Here is a 24,548-nt window from a genome sequence, read left to right as displayed (position 1 = left end):
TGCTTGAACTTTTCAATCGCAGGCCATAAGGCTTAAAGCTGAATTTTAAAAAGGTTACCCAGTGCCCGTTTGCATCTGCTTCTTTTATCATCTCTGTTTTTACGACCCTCGTCCTTGATGGCGCAGCGTGTCTTAATGCTTAAGGAATGTCTGTGTTTGCAACATAGGCTACATGTATGTAATCCTACACCACCCTCTATTGTGCTTGAACTTTCAATCGCAGGCCATAAGGCTTAAAGCTGAATTTTAAAAAGGTTACCCAGTGCCTGTTTGCATCTGCTCAGCCATTTTCACACAATGGCTAGCCTAGGTTTCACCTCTTATGCGCGCTGATGCTGCAGAGAAGGAGAATTTTAAAAAGGTTACCGGGGCTCGATTGCATCTGCTCCTTTTATCCTCTCTGTGTTTGCGAACCTCGTGCTTGATGACGTAGCGTGACTCGATGGTTAAGGAATGCCCCTACGTTTGCAACATACATGTGCATGTGCAAGGTCAACCTCTACCCCCTGCTGCGCCTGTACAGTCAGCCTCTAGCCCGGCCCACAGGCATTTTTGATTCCTCCCCATTTGTTTGATCACGCCCCTAATCCTTCCCGCTTTTTCAGTCACTTTCAGCCAAACCGTCGGAGGGAGAAGACGTGCGACTAAGAGCTCCAGACTTCAGGCTCTCTCTCTCTCTCTCTCTCTCGCGCGCGCAGAGTCCCATCCCAGGGACTCTGTCTGCCTGCCTGCCTGCCTGCCTCTGCCCGCTACTAGGCCCGGGGAATCCTAAGGAATCCTAAGGAATCCCAAGCTCCCCCGAGTTCAGAGCCCTCGCAAGCCACGCACGCCGCACAGGCCCCCGGCAACAAAAGTTAACTGTTCAACACGGTTGTCCCTCTCACACACTCTCTGGTTGTGCTTTACAGACTTTTATTTTAATTTCTTTTTATTTTTCAATAATACATTTTAAAAACTTCTTATACATTAATACATTTTAAAAACTAAAAATTACTTCTTTTATACATTTTTAAAAAAAACTCTAAACTTTTTACGGTTTCAAGGCACAAAGCAAAGTTACGCCGATGTTGCTGAAAGTTCCAGAAAAACAAGAACGGTCCCGCCCCTTTGTATGATGTCATAAGACACGCCTGCAGAAAATAAGACCTCCCCATCATGACGTCATAAGATACGCCTACCTCACGTGATCAAGAATGATCTGGAAGGTAACGCCCCCCTGAATCAGCGAATTTATAATTTGACCTCTGACCTTAATTAGGGGGCCCCCCATCCATCATCTTGACAGAAGGTGGATGTTATATCTCTCTATTGTCCTTCTAAGCTTTTACTAGCTATTACTGTTTGACAATAGACAATAAACAATAGCACATTGGGTCACAGAGCAGCACAGCAAAGAGCAAAGTCCACAGTTCAATAAAATGAGTGACAGATTAACCATCACAGACTTCCCCATTCCAGTCACAGGCATAGGAACGAATGAAGTCTTTCTTTTGTCCGATATATTCCGTCTGCTGTCGGTAGGGGATTCTCACAGTGGCAAATCAGCACTATTTTACATTACACAACATGGCACTGGATACCACAAAACACAGTTGACTGTGCATTGCACATACACTGCCAGTAACCTGAATGCCCAACCAAAGAACCAATGCAAAAAAAAAAAAAACCCACCAACAAAGCAAAAAGCAGCCTCACTAACAGAACAGCGTTTGTGAGCATTTCACTTGGGTTATTGAGGAGACACTTCCCTCTGTGTTTCATCAATTAGGCCAGAACACCTCCAGAGGGCTCAAAAACAGTGTCCCTATCAATAACTTGGCCTCTATTTCAACATTTTATATATGATGCTAGCTAATGCCGTCTAAATGAGGTTAGAGGGTAACTAGTGTTGGGTAAGGTAATACAGTCTGCAGGCTAACTGGTGTTGGGTAATGAAGTACAGTCATAATTAGCTTGCAGGCTAACTGGTGTTGGGTAATGTAGTGCAGTCATAGTTAGCTTACAGGCTAACTGGTGTTGGGTAATGTAGTGCAATCATAATTAGCTTGCAGGCTAACTGGTGTTGGGTAATGTAGTGCAGTCTAAATTCGTCTGCAGGCGGTGTTGGGTAATGTAGTGCAGTCCTAATTCGTCTGGAAGCGGTGTTGGGTAAGGCAAAACAGGCTAGTGCAAATTAGTGTAAATTAGCCTGGTTAGTGCTGAGTAACCACTTTTAGCTGTGCTGGTTTATGGTCCAAGTTTAAGCGTTGTGCGTTTACTTTTTCTTGGAGTAATCTGAAGCTAATCCCATGACTCGGATGACTTAGTGTGGGTGGTTCAGGGAATTTAGGGAAAGTTCGCTGTCAGAGAGCACATACGTTTGGAGCCAGTGCCACTGTTGACAGAAGCAGCTTGAGGCCTTGTGGAGACGAGGGATTAGTCTGCTGGAGTTGCCAACGTGTTTCTGCCTCGTTATAATCCATCCCTCTAGGGGTCGGCTGCACTGCACCATGGCTCAGCACCTCCCCTTACATCTTACCACTCACCCACCGCTCTCTTTCTCCCTCTCTCTCTCTCTCTCTCTCTATATATATATATATATATATATATCTGTTTGTAGTAGGCCAACTGGGCTCTAGGTTTTGAATAGAGCCCCTTTATCATGACTCTTTATCAGGAAACCTCCATGCTCCATACTCTCAAAAATGTTTTATTAGGGCTGTAAAACCTCATTTTTCTCAGCTACAGTTTTGTCAGTTATCTGTTTCACATCCACATAGCTGTCAACCATTACACCATTATCTCTTTGTCCTCAGTTCAGTCATATTCATCGAAGGGACTGTCAACTTTAAAAACTTTAATAACAGAGAGACTGTCGACTTTCACTGTCACTGAGCTAATAATGTATCAGAATGCTGCAAAGAGTTAAACTGAATTGATTTGGCCATCCCAATATTCAGATGTCCGATATGAAAAGGGTATTGAATGACACGGCACTTCACTGTGCATCCGAGCCCTTTTCTTACTGTTATTCATTTGTCTATACTGACCAGTGGACTAAACATTACATAAAGCTGAGCTTCATTTGTGATGGGCTTGTTAAGTGCCTTCAGTCAAGAAAGAACTCGCACACCAATGTTGCCGATGCAAATTTTAATCTAATCAGTGATGAAAAGTGCAGAGTGCTACCAAAGTGCAAAACGTTTTTGGTCCCATTCAGACCATCATAAGGGCAAACAATCAAAAAAGGAGAAACGCCCTTAAATAGACTGCGTTAAGGGGGAAGAAAGCTGACAAGCAGGACACAACCCTTTCCACAAAATACCATTCCTTTTGACCATGGCACCATGGCCGTGGTTTTTTTTTTTCAGTGAGACCAGTGATTCAAATGGCTTTTCTTTTCCCCTTCGGCAGACCCAAGACCCACATCCCACACCTTGACACGGCTCAGCTCTTGATGTGATAACAGCTTTCCTCAACCTTTGCTGTTCTATGTCTCCACTTGCGCGACAGGCCTGCTGCCCGGGCTAGTGTAGAGAGACAGGTCAGACCCCCATTACCTCCACTCCAGCTCCCACACTGAGGGCAGTGAGTGCAGGGTGGGGGTGACGGTCTCTGAAGGCTTTGTCCATTAAGCAAAGGGCAACCAGGCAATCAGCCCTCATCCTGAGCCCCACTAGCACTGCCCGGCTCCCTGTAGGGCGCCAGATATGTCTGGAGATGGAGTAGGAGTGAGTGTAGAAGCACGACTTCCTGTTCAGAGTGTCAAGCTGTGAAAATGTTTTTGCACAAAATGCATCATTACAATAGATGTAATATAGACCAATATATTTCTAAAGTGCTAACTAGCTAACAACACTAAAACAAGCTCTAACATTCAGTTTTCCTTTCCCTATTTTATTGTGTCTGTCTCTTTGTGTTTGCACTTTGTTGGGACCTTTGTGGACCTGCATGGAATGTATTAGGCTACTGTAATCTGGGGGGAGTGTTACTGTAATGATTAATCAGGAAGTCCTTGGGGGACTTTCCTTAAGACTTCTTGAGACTTGTATCAGGCACAGGATTTCCTGCATAGCCATGGCTGTTTTAGTTGGCAAGGAAACAGTGTTGACATCATCTAGATCCTAGATCCTGAAGTGAAAGTTTATTAATTAGACAACCTGAGCATTGCATGCATTTCCATTATTCAACTTTTAGAGCGTGTACTCTCTCCTCTCTCTCTCTCTCTCACACACACACACACACACACACACACACACACACACACACACACACACACACACAGGCTAAAACCTTGCCTAGTTTCTAGCTAATTCAGTGTAGCTGGAACTGCCCCTCCTACTGTGAGGTTAATGAAGTAGGTCCAGCACTTCCTCTTGCAGACGAGATACTTTGATCTGCGCTTGTGCACCTTCTCCTGTCAGATATGAAACTCAGAGCATGTTAGGCAAAAGAGACCAAGTGAACCATGGTGATACTTCATCTGTCTCTCTGCCCTTGGGGCATCTGTCTCTCTGCATGGGGCTAGTTAGCTCGGGCCCGCTAGTACACAATCATTTCACTGTCTAATGGTGACAGAACATTGTGGTTGACGAACTCAACACATGCATGGAAACTGTGTGAGATACTGTACAATGACCTGCTGAGGCCTGACACCCCAAGAAGAGAAAAAAATAAAACTAAATATTTCCACAATATCTCAAAAACAACACCTTCAGATCACACTGGGCTTCCCTAGAAATTCAAGTGCAAAGCAAAGTTAAACACTAAAATGTCTCATTTGCATTTGTAGGGAGTAGGGGCAATTTATAATATAATACAAAATATACACTGAAAAAAGATGTCATAAAGCATAATGAAAACAAACTCTGATCAGTTATGGCCTCCCTAGGTCAGTTCAGAATGATCAGAGCTGCACAAAAAGAATGAAGGCTTCTATAGCCTCTATAGAAAAGGCAGACATATGGAGACACATCCCAGGCTTTCTGTACCCACATTTTCCACTAAGTGTCATTATTGCACCACCAATCTGACTGCACCACCTCCGCTGGGCTGCCTGTGCTCCATCGGGCCTGATTGTGAGAGCTCTGCAGCACTATGGACCCTTTCAACAATAAAAACAAAAACAATGCTTGAACATTCTATTTGGGCCCCAATCTACTTCCTCTGCATTAAGATAACATATGGAATGTTAAAACGGAAGTCTTGTGGGGCCAACTATGATGCTGATAATGGAACTCTCTTGAAAGGGTCCATAATGTACAAGCTCTGCCTTCCTCCCTTAGCACTCAGACATGGCTGGTGAAATGACTGGTACCCGCACAGCCATGTCTGGGGGGACTAGCCCTGCAGGCTGGCCAAGTGGTGACCATCCAGGGAGACCCGGCGTCCGCCATCCAGTTCTGGGTCACCTCTGCTTTGCGGCGCTCATCGTTAAAAAGCTCTGAGGCCGACCTGCTCGCCTTGTAAAGAAAAGGTGGGCGGTTTTTACGAGGGGGAACACACACAGAGACTACTGATGGGAGCAGTCAGGCTGCACAGCACCGGCTGTGCATGTGGGAAATGTGCGTGTGTGTGAGTGTGTGTGTGTGTGTGTGTGTGTGTGTGTGTGTGTGTGTGTGAGAGTGTGTGTGTGTGTGTGTGTGTGTGTGTGTGTGTGTCTGGGTAAATGAGAGAAGAGTAGAATATCAAGTGTGCAGTATAAACTCCGGCTTCCTGTCATTGTGTTTGCAGGCCAGTGGTTTGGCAGATGGCCATTATGAAAGGAAGGGCCAGTGACTGTGTCACCACACTGTGCATCAGGCCAAATGCTTTTTCTCTCTATGTTTGCCCCTGGGATGTCTGTACATAGTGACAGTTGGCAGTAATCATGACACACACACACACACACACACACACACATATAGATGCGTGCACACACACACACACACACACACACACACACAAACAAACACATTTTTGTGACAAGAATTACTTAGACATCTGGGTTCTGTATTATATCATATGTCTTTACATCAGAGCCTTGGTCTCCAGAGGATTTCTTGTCACATAATATGCATTCTGGCAGTATCACCAAAGATCCAGGAAGTCATAGCAAATAAAGAACTACATAACTATATCCAGACAACTACATAACAAAGTTCCTTCATATGTGCGCACACACACCACAGACATCTCTCTCTCTCTCTCTCTCTCGTACTACACACACACACACACACACACACACACACACACTGGCTGTTTGCTGATTCAGTGTTGCCAAAGGCAAAAGCAGTCTCCCCGCTCGACTCCTACCGCCCCCCCCCCCCCCCGCCCCCCCTCCTTCCTCAGGTGAGACCCTTTGATCTCCACTTGTGCATCTTCCACTTGTCAGACAACAAGCACTATGCAAATAAAGGAGCAGGAGACAAGGAAGCTACAATAGCATTCATCTCTTCAGAGCAAAGCTGTGCAAAGCCAACCATATCTGGGGGGGGGGGCACAAAGCTAGTGTAGCAAGAATATTTATAGAAAAGAACTTTGAACTTCCTGAGTAAAAAAGTAGGTAAGTAACAAGGGGAAATGTCTCACTTAGTATGTGCTAAGGAAACAGAGGTAAGTTCTATGTTGATGCACATCTGGGATCATTAGAATGTTTGTGTTGTGTTGACAAGTGGGCACAGAACTTCCTATGAGGAAAAAGCTTTCTTCCTGATGCCCTATGAGGAAAAAGCTTGCTTCCTGACACATGCTAGCACTCAAAGGGTTTTAGCCATGCTACTTGCACCCCCACCTCATGGGCACAATGGAGAAGTTGTGTCCAATGCAGGTTGAAGACTCAATTCACGTTATTCAGGCGCCGGCCATTATAAACCAAAACGAGTCTACAGGTACACAAACCATAGGATTGTTGTGTTCTACGCACTCACAAGTAGGTGGTGAAAATGCATTAATGATATAGTCAATGTACCCTGTAGCCTCGTTATTCTTTGGTTTACACAATGGCCGCCGCGTGAATAAGGCGAATAACTTCGTAGAAAGATGGTGCCTTGCAGCCTGCACATTCACTCTCACCACATCTGAACTCCACACTGGTCTCTGTGTGTGATAGTCATGGTGTTGTCACATCGAGGGGATTTAAATAAGAGCAGCACATGTGGATTAAGTGTCCTCAGCGCCACGCTGACAGCTGAAACGTAAGGCTGTGGGAGCTATGGATTTGAAAGCGCCGTCACCACCGCGTGCAATAATTCCGGTCATCCCACTTGTAATCCTCGCTAATCACCGGGGGAAACGGACCTCTGGCGGATCCTTGTTTCCCTTTGTCTCGCCTGTAAACGCATTTGATGTTTCGCCGGCGGGAAGCGGCCTAATCCCAGGGGTGGGAGGCGCGCGCCGCTTTGATGTGAGCGCAACTTGACTGTTTAACGTGGGGGGTTAGCCCCCGTCGTTATAATAAGCTCGAGGCAGATCAGGACACACTTGGCAAATCTGAAGAGTAAATCTCTCTCTTTCCCTCTCTCTCTTTCTCTCCCACTCTCTCACAGAACAAATATACCTGCTAAATGTATGCACAGTCGTGCAAAATCTAGCATGGATGATGTTCTCAAGGGAGGAATTAGCTGATTGTGTTTGTGGACACTCCGCGCCAGTCCATTGACCATGTCGTTCACGCTAAACATCGCCATCTGGATGAAACGCAAATCCTCCGTGGAGGGTCATTTGGAGCTCAAGAGCCATCTATTCACTGCAGGTGCAGGTGCTAGCTAGCCCACGGGTGTTGTTTATTCCCAGCTGAACCAGAGATGAACCTGGTAGTGAGCGAGCGCTCAGGTTGGGTTGTCTCGTGTCCCATCTCCTCATGCTCTCAGTCCTCCTGCGGTGTTACACCTGCAGAGATAATTACGCTGAAAGGCTTTTTTTTTTTTTTTTTTTTTTGACTGACAAAATGCAATGGGTACTGAAAATGGGTTCATGTTCTCGCACTTAAGTTAGCTATTCTACATCTGCTCTGTGATTGAGCACTTTTTTTTTTCCAGGAGGCGTTCACACAAAAAGCATTGATCCTGTTCGTTCACACAATGCAGGGTGTAATCATCCGCACTTGGACGGCAACGAAACCAGGGAGAGAGGATACTCCCAACTGAAGCTCTGCGCTGTTAGATTCTGTTTAGAGTGCTGAAATGAGATTTACTTGCCGTGCTGCCGACACCAACGTTTCTCTGTGTCTGTGTCTGAATATCTGCCGTCTTGTGATATTTTCACTGTCCCTTTTCCTCTTTATTATCCGCCAAGGTTTTATTGTCTCCTTTTCAGTGCTGCGGGGACGTGTTTATTGTAGAGGACACGTCGGCTTTGTAAGGCAAATGGAACACACCGCCTTGCCGCTGACGGGATTTAAGAGGCCCTTTTTTTTGCTTGTTTTTTGAATTATGCTATGAGTGAGAATCATGAGTAGGTCCCTCTGCATGTTGGGGATGTTCTTGGAAATTTGTTTTCTTCTCGTTTGATGTGCAATCACTCCTCCTGTGGCATCTAACTGACACTTTAATGAGGCGTAGTATTAATAAATGGCGTTTATGAAAAAGCACCAGTCGGCCACCTTGACAGGTGAAACAACACTGACCCAGCCAACATGCTTCTCTCTGCCTTTTTTGTACACACTTTCTTGTCAGAGTCCTCTCACTGGCGTCACCCATTACTTGCCCCGCTGACTGAACTGTATGTGGTTCGATTTGACATTGTTGTCACCTCTCTGTGGTTATGAAAGACAAGATAGTATGGTATTTTGGCAGACGACACAAACAATAGTGTTGGTGGCAAAGTGGCGCTAGTGTTGCTGTGGTCTAAACAGCACCGTCTTTGGACGAAGGCATCTGCTGAATTACAAACCTGAATACCATCAGAAACCCAAAATGAAGCTTACTCTATTCAGAACTCAACTTGCAATAGCTTCAGGATTGGGTCATCCTGATGCACTTATTATGACCGCTACGCAGCGAAGGTTTAGTCAGATTTTTTCTTTTTTTTTCTTTTTCGCATGCCCAAATTTCCATCAATGATTCCCGGGACACTGAAAGACCGGGGTACACGAAACTTGGTGGGCATGTAACCCCACATGGATAGCATGGAACCATCGTTTTTTGTTTTGATCTGTAGCCCTCCCGCTGGACTGGACCCCCCGAAAGGAGGGTAGGGCAGACAGATATTTCTGTGAATATCTCAAAAACCATAGGGTTTAGGAGGCCCATTTTTTTTTTGTATGTTGATCTCAAGGGGCCATGTCAACCCATTCCATAACCACTCATTTCATGTATAGCGCCACCTAGTTAAACACAAAAAAGTAAAAATGAGGTGTTGTAATTGAAGGTATCTGTGACCTAACATAGTCAAAACTGCACGAAATTGGAAGTGTAGGATCATTATGACACCCTCTGTATGCACGCCAAGTTTTGTGGAATTCCGTTCATGGGGGGCCACACAATAAATTAATTTATGTTACTATACACCAACTGGCCTGTAGGTGGCCGGAGACAGTTTTCTGTGAATATCTCGAGAACCGTAGGGCCTAGGAGGTCCACCTTTTTTATGTATGTTGGTCTTAAGGGGGCATGTCAACCCATCCCATTACCACTTATTTCATGTATAGCGCCACCTAGTTAAAAATTAAAAAGCAAAAAATTAGGTGTTTTCATCACAATATCTCTGGCTGACAAGGTCAAAACTGCACGAAATTAAAAGAGTAGGATCATTATGACACCCTCCGAATGCATGCCAAGTTTTGTGTACTTTCGTTCATGGGGGGCCTTACAATAAAATAATTTATGTGTACATTTAGTGACGTACACCAACAAGGATTCCCGGGACACAACAAGGAAAGACCGGGGTACACAAAACTTGGTGGGCATGTACCCCCACATGGATAGCATGGAACCGTCATTTTTCGTTTTGATCTGTAGCACCCCCGCTGGACTGGACCCCCCGAAAGGAGGGTAGGGCAGACACAGTTCTCTGTGAATATGTTGAGAACTGTAGGGCCTAGGATGACCATTTTATTCCATATGTTTGCCTCCAGGGGTCATGTTAACCCATTTCATGTGCACACATGTGCACAAACAGATACACACACACACACACACACATACATTCACAGTAATCATACGTATGACACATCCTCACACAGTAGACATATGTAAGCTTGCATGCACAGGCACATATGCAGGCTTACACACAAGCACGCACACACACACACACACACACACACACACACTCACACACACACACACCCACACACATAACATAAACATAACACAAACAATCAAGAATTTCTCAGAATTATGAACAGGCAAGATGGAGGTGGGGTTGTATAAAATGAATTTTACATGTGAAATCTATGAACTAATCATGTTTTGGTACTTGTTGTCTAGCAGATACCAGTGAGAATTGAGTGTGGATAATGCAATTTAGTGAGACAGAATCATATAGGCCTTTCAGCGTGATTTCTTTTTGTGGAAAAAATGTGCTGGACTGGGCGGCGGTCATATTTTGTACCGCTCTGCGGTACATCTAGTTAGCATCATCTAATGGGCAGACCAGTGCACACAATTGGGCTAAAAGCTGTCAGCACATGAAAGATTTCACTGCTGTGAAGCGTAGTGTAGTTGCGTTGTTGCAAAACAAATAAAATCAAGCTGAATTAATTTGGGATGCCTTCTGCTTTGCTTAGGAAGACTAAACCCCTTGGAAGCAGTCTGGTGCTGTTACCCTTCTGACAGTTCAAGTGCACACTGAATCACTCAAGAGAGTTCTGCTGGACTAGACAAGCACTGCTAGATATGGCCACATGACTGTTGCTCATGCAGCTGAATTTAAACAAAGTGGTTAGTGGCCTGGCAGGTAGTCTGTCACCTGTTGCAAATGTTTAAGCAGAGGGGGAAATGGGAAATGTGAGGATAGCAAATAGATCACTCTGACTGCCTCTGGGGTAGAAACTCATTGAGTCAAAAACAACTGCAGGGGAAAGCTTCCGCACCACGTCTGACAGAGTCAAAAGTCAAAAACGACACCCGGAGCTGCATGGCAAAATAGGCTTAATTGAAACCCAGTGGAAAAGAAACAGTGACAGCTGATTTCACAAGGTAACTCGGATGTCATAAATAGACACCAGCAGAGAGACAAGACATATTTCAGCATGAAAAGCTTCCTGCATCCATCCATTCAAATAATTCTATAAAAGCCTTTTTCACATGTTGATTCTCTGTCTGGACTTATTTGACAGAAATCTGAGCATACTGAAGTGTGCGCAGGATATCCGCTAGCTTGGCCACGCAGCACATGTTGGCGAAAGTGGACGATGAGAGAGCGCAAACGTTGCCCTCAGGGGCATCAGGAAATACCACTGTGCCGCCATGGCAACAGCGCCCTGGGTCATCCCTCTCAGCTCATCAGAGAAAGAGAGCGAGGGAGAGAGAATGCAAGGGAGAGAGAGAGAGAATGAGAACAAGAGAGACTGACAGAGAAAGAGAGAATGAATGATTTAAACAGAGAGCAAGACTCTGAGAGAGAGAAAGAGAGAGAGAAAGAGAGAGAGGGAGAAGAAACGTTTGGATGGGCCTCTGAGCCATGGTTGCAGTTAGGGGACAATGCATGCCCCCCCCCCCCCCCTCCACTCATCAACATTGATTTTTTTTTTTTGGTTGGAGCGCAGCACCATGAAAACCCACTCAGGCATCAAAAGACACTCCTGCATGATTTATCCCTTTATTTATCTGAGCCAAAGGGGTCTGCATCTTAATCCCTGAGAGGGGGAGATGGTGGTGTGTGTGTGTGTGTGTGTGTGTGTGTCTGTGAGACCACATACATAACTACCACTAGGTGTGCACCACAGTTAAAGGCTTCTATCAACACCGTCTCCGGCATGACTCTCGAAGGAGCTATGGAATTCATTTCAACTCATGCATTCACATAACAACATTTGTATTTCACATACAGTAGTCTCAAGGTTCTTTACTAAGCTTAAGACTACATCCCTTAGAGCAAGCACATATAGTTCCCATTGTGTTTTCTCAATGTTTTCGATTAGCAGGAACTGTAGTCTTTGCAAATCTGAAGAGTAAATCCATCGAGGTTTCATCGAGTAAAGCCTCAGCATGCATTGTCCACTAATACTGACACAGCTGCTGCATTTACTGTCCTTCTCTGACTCTTTCAAGCAGACTCTATTTCTTATTTTCATACTCACCTACTGGCTAATCATAGTTTATATGTACACAACACTTAATTAACTATTTAGTTATTAACATTGTCCTTTTTTATGTCTATGTGATATGGTATGTCTATGTTTAAACTGTGTAATTACAGTTGAGGTCAGTTTTTGTCACATGTCACAACATAATACTTGCAAAGAAAGTACATACTATTATTCACTACTTATGTAAGTATTTATATATAGAGAAAGTACATACTATTTTTCACTACTTATGTAAGTACTTATATAGAGAGAGTTAATATGAAGAGTGTGACTTTTGAATGCCATGGTTCACATTAAAATACAAGGCTCACAATAACCCATTAATGTGTTTTAACAGGAGGATGTTCAAAACAGTCCGTTCTTGCAACAAGGTTTACTACTCCGTTAACATATTTTTTACACCTCCTGGGAGGGGTGGGTGATTAGCACATATCCGCAGACGTCTCTCACAGCTTTCGGGCTTTAATTTGAGTCTTTTCCAAAATGTGAGAACACTGTGTAGCGTTAACAGGGAAATGTCATCGAGCCTCTGGATTGCTCTCAACAAAAGCTCTGGCCAGAATCATTAGCCTCTTCTGATGCCTCTAATAAAAGCGTTAGCCCTCGAAATTGATGGCCCTGTCCATTAGGAGAGCTCATTACAGCGACTCCCGTTCTACGGGTACGGCAATAAGAAAATGGCCTCCTCCATCAATGCTCTCTCTCCTCACCTTTGCGGTTCAGCGTTGCCCCTCTCTTTCTCTCTCTCTCTCTCTCTTTCTCTCCCCCTCAAGTCTCTCAATGCGAAAATTGCACAGAAGTGTCAGTCATTAGCTACTTCGAGAGGCTGCAAAACCCTTCAGAGAAAGAAACACTCGTCACTGACTGACAGAAATAGAAAGTTTGTCAAAGCTTTCAAGTGCCCCTGAACACGGCTAATAATGCCCTGTCTCAGAAGGTGTGGACATGCAGTATGTCCACACATACTGTGGCTATGATGGTTAAGATAGTGTTTGTCCCCACCAATTTGGCTGGATGGCAGCGAAAACATAAAAATGTCACCATGTTAGGGACCGTTCGTTATTTATAAACGGGATCACCGGAGGGATTTTGAGTGCTTCGATCAAGAGTTGCATGACCCTCCCCTGCCTGCGCTATAATTTTCAACGACTCTCCAGCAGCATTTTCAAATCTGACATGACCCTCCCCGGCCAAATGTCGAGGTCTTCCGCCCACGCTGTTCACGCGCTATGAAAACACATCTACATATGCTACCGCCCTATTACCAACCTCTGCTTTCTGATCTTACACATCACACTTCACCAAGATGGTGGCCATTTCAGTAGATTTACTCACTAACATTGTTGTGGAAACACAATAAGCATGGAAACTAAATGCACACTTCCTGCAACTGCATTAGCCTACTTGAAAAGTTACTCCTCTAGTAAGTATTCACATGAAATAAAACAATAAAGCATTGAGACCATTCAACAAAGCACACTGGGTAATAACAAATTCAACACATGAACTTGTTGCTATGGACTCGTCTCTAGGCTTCCTCAGTCATTGTAAAGCTGCCGAAGCTGAACATTATCCAAAACTCATTTTTTTAGACGAGCGTCAATTTGGGAGCTTGCTACACTCCTTCCTTCTCAAATGGCTTTAAAAGGCCGTTTGCACAATTTCAGAAATAATCACAGGGACCGAAGAATAACTAACATGCCAACTTTTTCCGGGTTTATCATTTTAACGTTTCCCCGCTGTCTTGCCGTTTTAATATTTTCCCGTAGAATATCCCATATTACTGTAATACTCTCATAACATTAGTCCTGCATTCTGGCCTGTCTCTGTGTTGTCCTGTTGTTACCCCTAGCCCTTCCAGTGAAACAGATGTATTCAAATCATCGTTTTGCTTGCTTGAATGCGAACTCAGAGTGATGTTAACCTAGGCCTATTTAAGTTAACAACGTGGTTGTCGTGAGAGCACGATTCATTAGCGCTTGCAGTGTTCGGCCGTAGGCTATGCCTACGTGCGCACCTGCCAGGCTACTCAGCTAGACAAAGAATTCCCCCTGTATATTCACTCCAAGTTGGCCTACCATAACTTACCAACTACACTGTAGACCATAAACTGGCTATTTATATGACCAAATGTATTTGTTCAACTTTATGAAGCAGAATTACGCACTGCTATTTGGAACGTAACACATTTTTGTTGGCAGGAGAGAGAATGACAGCGATTAACAAATTGCACTTGTTGCTGGTTACCAATAAATACTATATATTTTTTTTTGCAAACAACAAAAACAGAAAGGATGGAGACAGCAAAGCTAGAGATGGGCAGGAACGAGGTCAATTGGTAGAAATGCTTGTCAAAACGTTAGGAGCTGGATGTGTGGATGAATGAAGCACAAGTGTGCTTTATGTTAAGCATGCACACTGTTTAAAGTTAGGCTACACGGTAAACTACAAGTAAACCAAAGTTAAATGTAACTTTTTTAGGGCTGGATAAAGTTGACCAAATGGATATAGGCTGTTAGGCGTGAATAAAGTAGGCTACTTTGTTGCTCCAACCCTTCCAAAGTTAATGGAGACGAATGTTGACATTTTCCGTATTTTGCGTGAGAAACCCGGGAAATCTCCCTTATTTTCATTGTTCAATGTTGACAGAGCTATGGAACGAAAGAGAACGTTATATGGCGACAGAAATCAACAATCAAACAAGCCACTTTGACTTTTTGCTGTTTTCATTAATACAAAAGATGGGTGACCCTGCCTCCTAGACAAAAAAAACTTAGGTGACCCTCCCCTCAACAAAGAATAAAAAGACATGACCCTCCCCTATTTTCCTCCGGTGGCCCCGTTTATAAATAACGAACGGTCCCTTAGCAGCAGCATGTCCTTAAATGTCACCAGGGTCTCTGCCATGAAGCTGGTGTTTGCTGTGGCTTTTTAGTACAAGTGCTGACAGGTCGTAGGGATCAAGGAGAAATAGCGCTACTAAGCACAGTTGTATAAACACGGTTTCAATATGGTTGAAACCACTTCCTCATATCAAGGATAAAGCTAAATGTAAAATCAAGACCTCAAACTTCCTTGTGAATCAGGGTGGTAGTCTTTTTAAAGTTTAAAGTATGCAGCCAAACATATAATAATAATAATAATAATAATAATAATAATAATAATAATATATATTATATTATGTTATGTTATATTATGTTTTATATTATATTATATTATATTATATTATATTATATTATATTATATTATAATATATTATGTTATATATAACTTCCACTGCAGGAAAGGCGTCTGCTCAAAAATAACATCTAATGTCATCTCTTCCCACGACACACTCAAGAATGGGAAGTGCGAGTGGAACAGATCCTGGAACAGATCCTGTGTTTTTAGCTGGCTGGATGTATGGGGCCGCGGTGTGGGCCAACGCGTCTCTCTTGTCTCTACCCGGCTGGCACCTCCGCCACCATTGTGGCCAGTGGGCGCTGGATGCCTGTCAGCGTGATGTTTGCCCAGGAGGGAGGGAGGGAGGAAAAAGAGAGAGAGTTGGGAAAAGAGAGAGAGATAGTGGGAGAGAGAGAGCGAGAGAGTTTGGAGAGAGAGAGAGAGGGGACAGAGAGAGCGAGAGAGTTTGGAGAGAGAGAGAGAGAGAGTTGAGAGAAAGAGAGAGAGGGGACAGAGAGAGCGAGAGAGTTTGGAGAGAGAGAGAGAGTTGAGAGAAAGAGAGAGAGGGGACGGAGAGAGCGAGAGAGTTTGGAGAGAGAGAGAGAGTTGGGAAAAGAGAGAGAGGGGACAGAGAGAGCGAGAGAGTTTGGAGAGAGAGAGAGAGTTGGGAAAAGAGAGAGAGGGGACAGAGAGAGCGAGAGAGTTTGGAGAGAGAGAGAGAGAGTTGAGAGAAAGAGAGAGAGATAGTGGGAGAGAGAGGGAGGCCTCCACTGACAGACACACAGGCACAGACCTCACAGGCTTGTCAGTGGCTCTGCCAGGGTGGCTGCCATATACAGCCTCCGTCTGCCTGTGTGTGTGTGTGTGTGTGTGTGTGCACGCACGCGTGTGTCTCTCTCTCTCTCTCTCTCTCTCTCTCTCTCTCTCTCTCTCTCTCTCTCTGTGTGTGTGTGTGTGTGTGTATGCGTGCATGTGTCTGTGTAAGAGAGAAACTGAGAAAGTTTTAGAGTGTGTGTGTGTGTGTGCCTGTGTGTGTGTGTGTGCGTGCGCCTGTATCCGCATGTGTGTGCAAGGACGAGAGGTGTGTGGGGAATCCAGGCACTGATGTCGGACCCTCTGACAACCGCTCTCCTCTCCTCCAGCCCTCCTCACAAACCCAAACTTCCTACTTACTCCACATGACACATGCACTATCAGACAAACAAACAATAAACCACCGAGAGAAGCATGAGGCAACAAGAAGAAATGATGCACAGTGATGGAGAGGTGAAGGCAGCGGAGGAGGAGGAGGAGGAGAAGAAAGATGGACAGAGACGTTTGTACTCACAGTAGAAATGGAGGATGAGTGTTGAAAGCCTGGGAACTGCTACCTCCGTCTCACGCCATCTCTGTCAGATGAGAGAACTGCTGGTCCAGACGAGAGCGCCATCCACAAGGAAAGGAATATCCACTGGTTCAGACAGACATACAGATAGACAGACAGACAGACAGACAGAGAGAGAGAGAGAAGAGTGAGAGAAGTGAGGGAAGGAGACGAACAAATGTGCATTAATGAGTGGATGACTGGGGGCGTGTATAAACATGTGCTTCCCTCTTCCTGTTGTTGCTCAGATGAGGGGTTCTCTCTCTCTCTCTCTCTCTCTCTCTCTCTCTCTCTCTCTTTTTCTCTCTTTCTCTCTCTTTCTCTCTCTCTCTCTCTGGCATGAGGTCTAAGGGCCCAGTGCACAATTGAGTTTATAGAACCCCGTTCCCAATGAAAGAGAGGCAGTCTGTGGGAACAAGCGTCCTCTTATCCTTCCCAAAGCCCTTTGACAGACGGCCAAGAGATCAACAAGTATGGGCAATCCCCACCAGCAGCCATGACATTTACTGGAAGACAACATATGGTTTTGAGCTCATTGCAATTAGAGAGCGGTCAAGAGTCCAAGTGTCCTGGAAGGAAAGGTTTGGTGTTTGATCTTACTGGCCTGGAGGGAAATACCAGGGATGTACGGGATGCATGTATGCACTGTGTCTGCAACCTCATCAGTTATGATGGGCTAGTGCACACAGGTGCCATTTCATTTAGGTGGCATGTAAAAGATTGCTTGCTTAAGTGTGTGTGTGTGTGTGTGTGTGTGTGTGTGTGTGTGTGTGTTTGTTTGACACCGAGCGGGTGAGGTAATTAAAGTTAGATGTGTTAGTGAGTAATAACTTCGGCAATGAGTTATTCACATTAGCTTATCTTGTGCAAGCATAGGCTACACACCTGCCTTTGTTGGTATACAAAATACTATATCCTCCATTTTATCAATCATTATCAAATCATTTTTTCCAAATAGTGGAACTGTAATTTGTTGTTATTTGATTTATCTTTACTCAATCAAACAACACAACTGCAATTGTATTGAAATTATCTGAAATAATCATTAAATAACATGACTGTATGTATATGTATATGTATATGTATATGTATATGTATATATATACTGTAGCTTCTTAACTTGTGCTGATTGTAGCACATTGAGAGCCTACAGCACCCTTGTTTCTTCTTTATAACAAATCCACTGAACAAGCCATCCCTGCACTCATATCAGAGGAACAGCTGTGTCTGAGAAATTTGATAAAAAAACCTTTTTGCTCGACAGTGGAGATCTACCCTATGGCCTACAGGTGTACTTCACAGCAGGGGAGATCACAATTTGTTCTGCCCCAGGGGTAGTAGAAGGAGTAGATGTGTGTATGTGGTGGAGGTAGGGGTTGGGGGTAAGTAGGATAGCGGGTGTGCAAAGGAAGGAGAACTAACACTGTTCTTCATCTTCTCTGGCCTGAGGCTATCTGTAGTGATCTCATCTGCAGCCACTGCACAGTCCGGTGCGTGAGGATGAGGAGGCCTGACTGCTGGACACAGGCGCCCGATTCACTTCAGTCTCACTCTCCTGCTCGTCACAGCTCATGTGGTGTGTTTACACTCAGTCTACATTATGTTTACAGTACACTAGGCAGACTTGCATCTGACAACTTGTGAAGTAGACCACAGCTGAAGGAAAAAAGCATATATTCAAATCTTACATAATTCTTAACATATAAATGATCATAGTTATTAGTGTTTCTTACAGTGTTAATGTGGAATTCAGTGTTTTACATGTAGATAATTATATATGAAGGCCTGCATGTTTCTAACAGTGTAATGTGGAATTCAGTGTTTTACATGTAGATAATTATATATGAAGGCCTGCATGTTTCTGACAGTGTTAATGTTGTAGGATTCTCTGGTTGTTGCGTTGTGTTTTAGTTCTAATGGTTGTATTGAAGATGGTCAATAAAGCTTGATGGCGGGATCAGGATCGGCGATTAGATGATGATTTATTGTAGATGGTACAATAATGAATAACAGAAAACAGGCTAAGTCTCGAACAGTAAAACTGTGCAGAGTCTAACAGTTGTGGTTGTTGTTAGAAGCGGCGGCTGAGCCTTCCGACAGAAGATGCTCCTTGGTCGCTTCCTCGATCCGTCTCAGAGTCAAAACAAAGCCTCGGAGTCAGAGACAAAGCCTGTTATACTAAAACATACAAACGACAATCATGCCAACGTGGCAGGTGCCAACCAGTGTACAAAACCCGGCTCTGGCCGGATGGATACCAGCCCGAATGGCCCATGTCTGATGTTCCTCGGATGTTCCCAAACATCGGCCTGTCTGACCTTCCTGCTGGTGCACAGGCCTAAGGCACAGTTATGTTATGTACAATAGTATGGACCTCTCCCCGTTGTATACTACACACAGAAGTAACATATGAACACATCAGAATACAGTAAGAATACCCCAGAATTATACAATGTGGAATTCAGTGTTTTACATGTAGATAATTATATATGAAGGCCTGCATGTTTCTAACAGTGTAATGTGGAATTCAGTGTTTTACATGTAGATAATTATATATGAAGGCCTGCATGTTTCTGAATACAAATTGTGGAATAGCACTAAGCTGTAAACTTTCCCACAGTCAGAGTTTGGCATAGTGAGTAGCAGAATTTGGGTCAGTCAGCACACAAAATACCTTTTGTCCAAAACAAAATAATCAATTCCAGATGCTGTTGCGCTTCCCCAGTTGCTTTCGATGCATTTTATTGTCATGATTACCTCATATCTAATCATTTGAGTTATTCTGTTTCTGTGTTCAAGGTCAAGTAAAGATAAGAATTTTGTCTAAGATTCATAAGTCTTAAAAGTCCCAAAAGTATTCATTGTCTAAAAATGTTGGTAGTGTAAAAAACTATACGTGCAAAAAACATATTTGTGTGCAGCCTTTTTTGGACATGGGTTAACTAAAGGTGGAGTTCCAATCTACAACAGACTAACATACTTTACAGCTGAGCACTGTCCTCAATCAGAATTAAATCACTTACAAGGATACCCATTGCAACAAAATTTCAGTATCAGTCTGTGTTACTGATAACTGTGATCACATTCACGCCTTGAAATGCCAAGAAAGCAAAATTGTTATGATAACAACTTTAATGTTTACCTAACATTGTTATCATGCGATAATTGTTTTTCACTCCCTGTCACATGTAACAGATTAGTGTATTGTTGCAGGGTGTTGGTATTGTCTCATTGTCTCACCATAGTAACCACACACTCATGAAACACACTCACCCTCCCTGTAACTGGTCCCACACTCGTCTCCTTGTTCTCAGTGCAGTTGTTTTTCTCTCCTTTCCTCTCCTCTCCACAGCCCTGTCTTTCCCCTTCTCAGCCCTCCTTCCTGTATCGCTGCTTATCGCAGACACACATCAGACAAATAGTCAGGAAGGGACAGCGAGTGTACCTCCCCATCAGCCTATGACACTCCCATACTGGGAAAGGAAGCCCCCCCCCCGCCATAACGGGAAAGGAAACCCCCCCCCCCCGTAGCTCACCTCCACTGCCATTGTTCAGCTTTACCGGCACCTTGGCTTCTCGCTTGGCCCTGTTAAAACATGTCTAGTCAGGTTGGAGGCCTCTCGGTACTCTGATTATTGCTCAGTTGCCCTGATAACAAACCACAGGCTGTTTTGTGTCAGCTCTAATGCCCTATGATATACGATCAAACATTCCATAAGGATTCTGTCACTTAACCGGCACTTAATCTGTTTTAAAGTTGACTGGTATGTAGCCTACCAGACACTATCCAAAGTGACTCAGCACCTACCTGTTTGACCTCCAGAACTGCCCAGATCCCTTGGGAGTTGCTATAGCAACACAAATAGATTTTACACAATGAGTGTTAGAGATGCTCTACACATGGACATGATACAGACCTCTCCTGTGGAGAAGTAGGGCCATTTATTTAATGCTATTTCTTGCCAGTCCGGTTCAAGTTGCTTGACATAGATGAATGACTACACAGATAGGGGAACAGAGGTTTCAAGGGGAAGAAAAAGAGGGGGGGGGGGGGTGCAACAGAGAATGGACGGGGGGGGGCAGGTGTAGAGAGATACAGAGTTGGCCTTCAGGAGCTCAGTGATGTCTCCTCTGTGTATGCTGATTGACAGACAGCCCAGCCCATCAGTGACTGTTACCTAGCCGCTGCAGGTGGCAGGTGGGGACGCCAGAGTCCTTTGAAGAGCCGCACAGCATCACCTATGTCACCATCTCCTTTTCCCCCCTCAGCCATCTGCTCGTCTCGTCCGCCCACGTGCCGCAGCCTCCCTGGGGACCTGGTGCTCGTCTACGCCAGCTGCGGCTCTGGTCCAGCGCCATCCACTGGCGTCCGAGACAGCGTTGCTCCTCTCCCCCCACACGCTCCTCCTGTCTCCCCCATCCACTGAGGACAGCTCTGGAGCTTGGTTCCACACAGAACTGGGCCTAAAGGAACAGAGAGAGAGAGAGAGAGAGAGAGAGAGACCATGCAGAGTTAGATGCACGCCTCAGCCCCAACCATCACACAGGATACCCCCCCCCCCCCCCCCCAGACAGTCCACAGAGCCCACTACAAATGAACAAGACGTGAGGCAGGACACAAGAATCCCAGAGCAAACAGACATTGTTCTCCTTATCGACTGGTAAATTCATAAATATGAAAAAACTCTTTCCAAATCACAATGCAACTAAGCTCTGGTGTCCCACTACCCAAAAAGCACTAGAGCTTCTCAATGAAAGTCAGCTGGGGTCACCAAGTCACATCCTGATCCACACTGGAACAAATGACCTAAGAGCTCGACAAGATGGTGTGGCCGACTCACTGAGGGCAGTAATAGAGAAGGGCTCACAATCATTTGCATAAACATGTGGTCACTGTGTTTGCGAAGACACTGAAAGACGCAGCATTTGACCGGAACCCTCACCATCAATCCTACAACCGAGGACACCAAAACACCCCTGGACCAACTAGACGCCACTCACACTACCAACCACAACCAGTCAGACCAAAGAGAAGCCAGGAAAGGTCTGAACCAACTGCACTGCCCACTACAATTAGACCTACACCTGCACAGCCACCACAACAACCCCAGCTTCAGCCAGGTATGCCCACCTATGCACAGGTGCTCAGTGGAACAGGGAGCCCAGCTGAACTCAGAGATATACAACAAATGCTTGGCCTCATCTGTGCACGCTTGTTGAGCAGTGGATCGTTGTAAGAGATATCCAACCACATGTGAAATGGACAAAACAACAAATGTGAAAAAAAAGATCTATATATTTGTTCATATAAATGTATTCTCTCTACTGTATAGTACAATTTAAATTGCTAAATGCTGTTATAGCCAAATACTTCTCTCTTCTTGAAATGCAACAAAACAGAAGCACATACAATAACTAAATGAAATCTTTCTGTGTTTCACTTTGGAACATTCAGGGTCTAAGATCCTCTGTCTTTGGCCTAAAGAGTAGAGACCCCCAGGTTATAAAGAATTAGTTGTCCCATCTAGTAAGCTAAAAGGTGTAACACAAGGACGAAACTCAGGAGGGATGCTCATCTGGTATAAATCAGAACTTCCAAAATCTATAGAAATGGTCAAAAAAGGAGAAAACAATCTGTGGCTGAAAATTAAAAAAGAAACAATAATGACACCTCAAAATCTCTTCGTCTGCGCAATTTACATCCCCCCAATAGACACTCCTTATTTCAACGAAAACACTTTCTATGATCCCTATCCTATCCCTAGGGAATGTTATGATCTGTGGAGACCTAAATTCTAGGACTGGAGAGGGACTTTATCAACACACAAGGTGATAGTTTCATTACAGGAGACAACATCCATTTCCCTGTTTATTCTCCCAGACAGAACTATGACAAAAACACAAATGCACATGGAAGGGAACTGCTACGACTGTGTCGAAGTCTGAGTCTGTACATTGTCAATGGTACTGTAGGCTCCGGGGTGACTCCCTTGGCCGGTATACGCATAGCTCTGCTCTTGGCAGTAGCACTGTGGACTATGCCATAACAGATTTAAATTGGACTTTTCTGAGAGCCTTCACAGTCAAGCCACAAACCCCATTGTTTGATCACAGTCAAGATAACTGTGTATTTCAATAGAACAGAAACCCCCAACACTTTTATAAAGCCTGGAAAAATGTCAAAAATAAAACCCAGCTATAATTGGGGTAAAGACAGTTCTGAAAATTATCAAAGGGCAGTAGCCCACCCAGATACTCAGTCACATTCCTTGTGACACATTACCCACACAGCAAAGAAGGCATTAATCTGGGTGTATACCACCTAAACCAAATATTTAATCATGTAGCCAAAATCTCAAATTTGCCCATAAATAAAAACAAACAAAAGAAAATAAAATCAGACGAATGGATCGATTCTGAATGCAAACAACAAAGGAAAGACCTGAGAAAATTATCAAATCAAAAACACCGCCAACCAGACAACCAAGAGATACGTATCCAGTACATGGAACGCCTTAAAATATACAAACATACAGTAAGAAAAAAGAAAAAAAACAATATATACAAAATCTAAGTGCTAGTTTAATGTTTGGAAAATGTATTAATAACCTCAGGCCTATAGGGGGCAGTAGCAAGGAGAATAGGTGTGGCTGAGGCTGAGTAGGTTTAATTGGAACATGTGAAGGAGAAGGGTGAGAGCATGGAGATGGGAGCAACACTTTTTCTGGTGGTGGTGGTAGTTTGTAGGTAGATAAATAAAAGCCCTACTCCTATTTAGTTATAGTTTATGGAAGAAAGGTACTGTAACTAATGAAAGTTTGGGAAAAATAAATTATTTTTCTGTTTGAAATACTACTACACAAGTCTGAACATTGCTGAAGAAACATGCTCTACACAAAACCTGCTTAATGATCTAGAGGAATCAATCAATTCAAACAAATTCTGGCACCAATGGAAACATCTGAACAAAAGGCCCAATGATGACTTAACAATTCAGAACGGTGATATATGGAAAGAGCACTTCAAAAAACTTTTCAACAATATCGCCCTAAATTCCGACCAACAACAAATATCAGATAGAAAACCTTGAGACAGTCATAAAAGAAAATCAAAACCCACTGGATTTCCCAATAACTCCAAAAGAACTTGATGAAAAGCTACAAAAACTACAGCCCAGAAAAGCCTGTGGTTTAGATGGCATCCTGAATAAGATGCTCATACATTCAGACGTAAAGTTTAAATTGGCTATTCTAAAACTTTTCAATCTTATATCAAATAATGGTTACTTCCCTGATTCCTGGAATGAAGGACTTATCACGCCCATATATAAGAGTGGTGACAAGCTGGACCCAAACAATTACAGGGGCATCTGTGTCAACAGCAACCTTGGTAAAGTGCTCTGCAGCATAATTAACACTAGAATAATTGATCACCTCACAGAACACAACGTCTTGCATAAAAATCAAATTGGATTCCTCCCAGACCATCGAACATCAGACCACATCTTCACCCTTAACACCCTCATTGATAAACATGTAAACCAAAATAAAGGAAAAATATTTGCTTGTTTCGTGGACTTCCAAAAGGCATTTGACCCCATATGGCATAAAGGCCTATTATATAGACTCATCCAGAGTGGCGTGGGAGGCAAACTGTATGACATAATTAAATCTATGTATTTAAGCAGCAAGTGCGCTGTTAAAATAGGATGTAGCAGGACTGATTTCTTCCATCAAAGGAGGGGAGTACGACAGGGCTGTAGCCTAAGCCCTACACTATTTAACATCTATATAGACGAGCTGGCAAAAACATTGC

General features: G+C 44.0%; 1 protein-coding gene across 1 annotated transcript in view; it reads right to left on the bottom strand.

The window, feature by feature from the left end:
• The window catches only part of LOC121719314, a 41,480-nt gene extending 21,364 nt beyond the window's left edge, over nt 1–20,116 (bottom strand). Inside the window, exons 1-2 of the mRNA XM_042104793.1 lie at nt 20,007–20,116; nt 16,698–16,820 (exon numbers count right to left, since the gene is read on the bottom strand). The gene's annotated coding sequence lies outside the window, so the exon portion shown is untranslated. The remainder of the gene's footprint in view (nt 1–16,697; nt 16,821–20,006) is intronic.
• Between the last annotated feature and the right edge of the window lie 4,432 nt (nt 20,117–24,548).

This window comes from Alosa sapidissima, chromosome 9, assembly GCF_018492685.1.
Source record: "Alosa sapidissima isolate fAloSap1 chromosome 9, fAloSap1.pri, whole genome shotgun sequence".
Taxonomy (NCBI): Eukaryota; Metazoa; Chordata; class Actinopteri; order Clupeiformes; family Clupeidae; genus Alosa; species Alosa sapidissima.
Note: the sequence above shows the minus strand (reverse complement) of the source record. Positions and strands in the feature narration are given on the sequence as shown.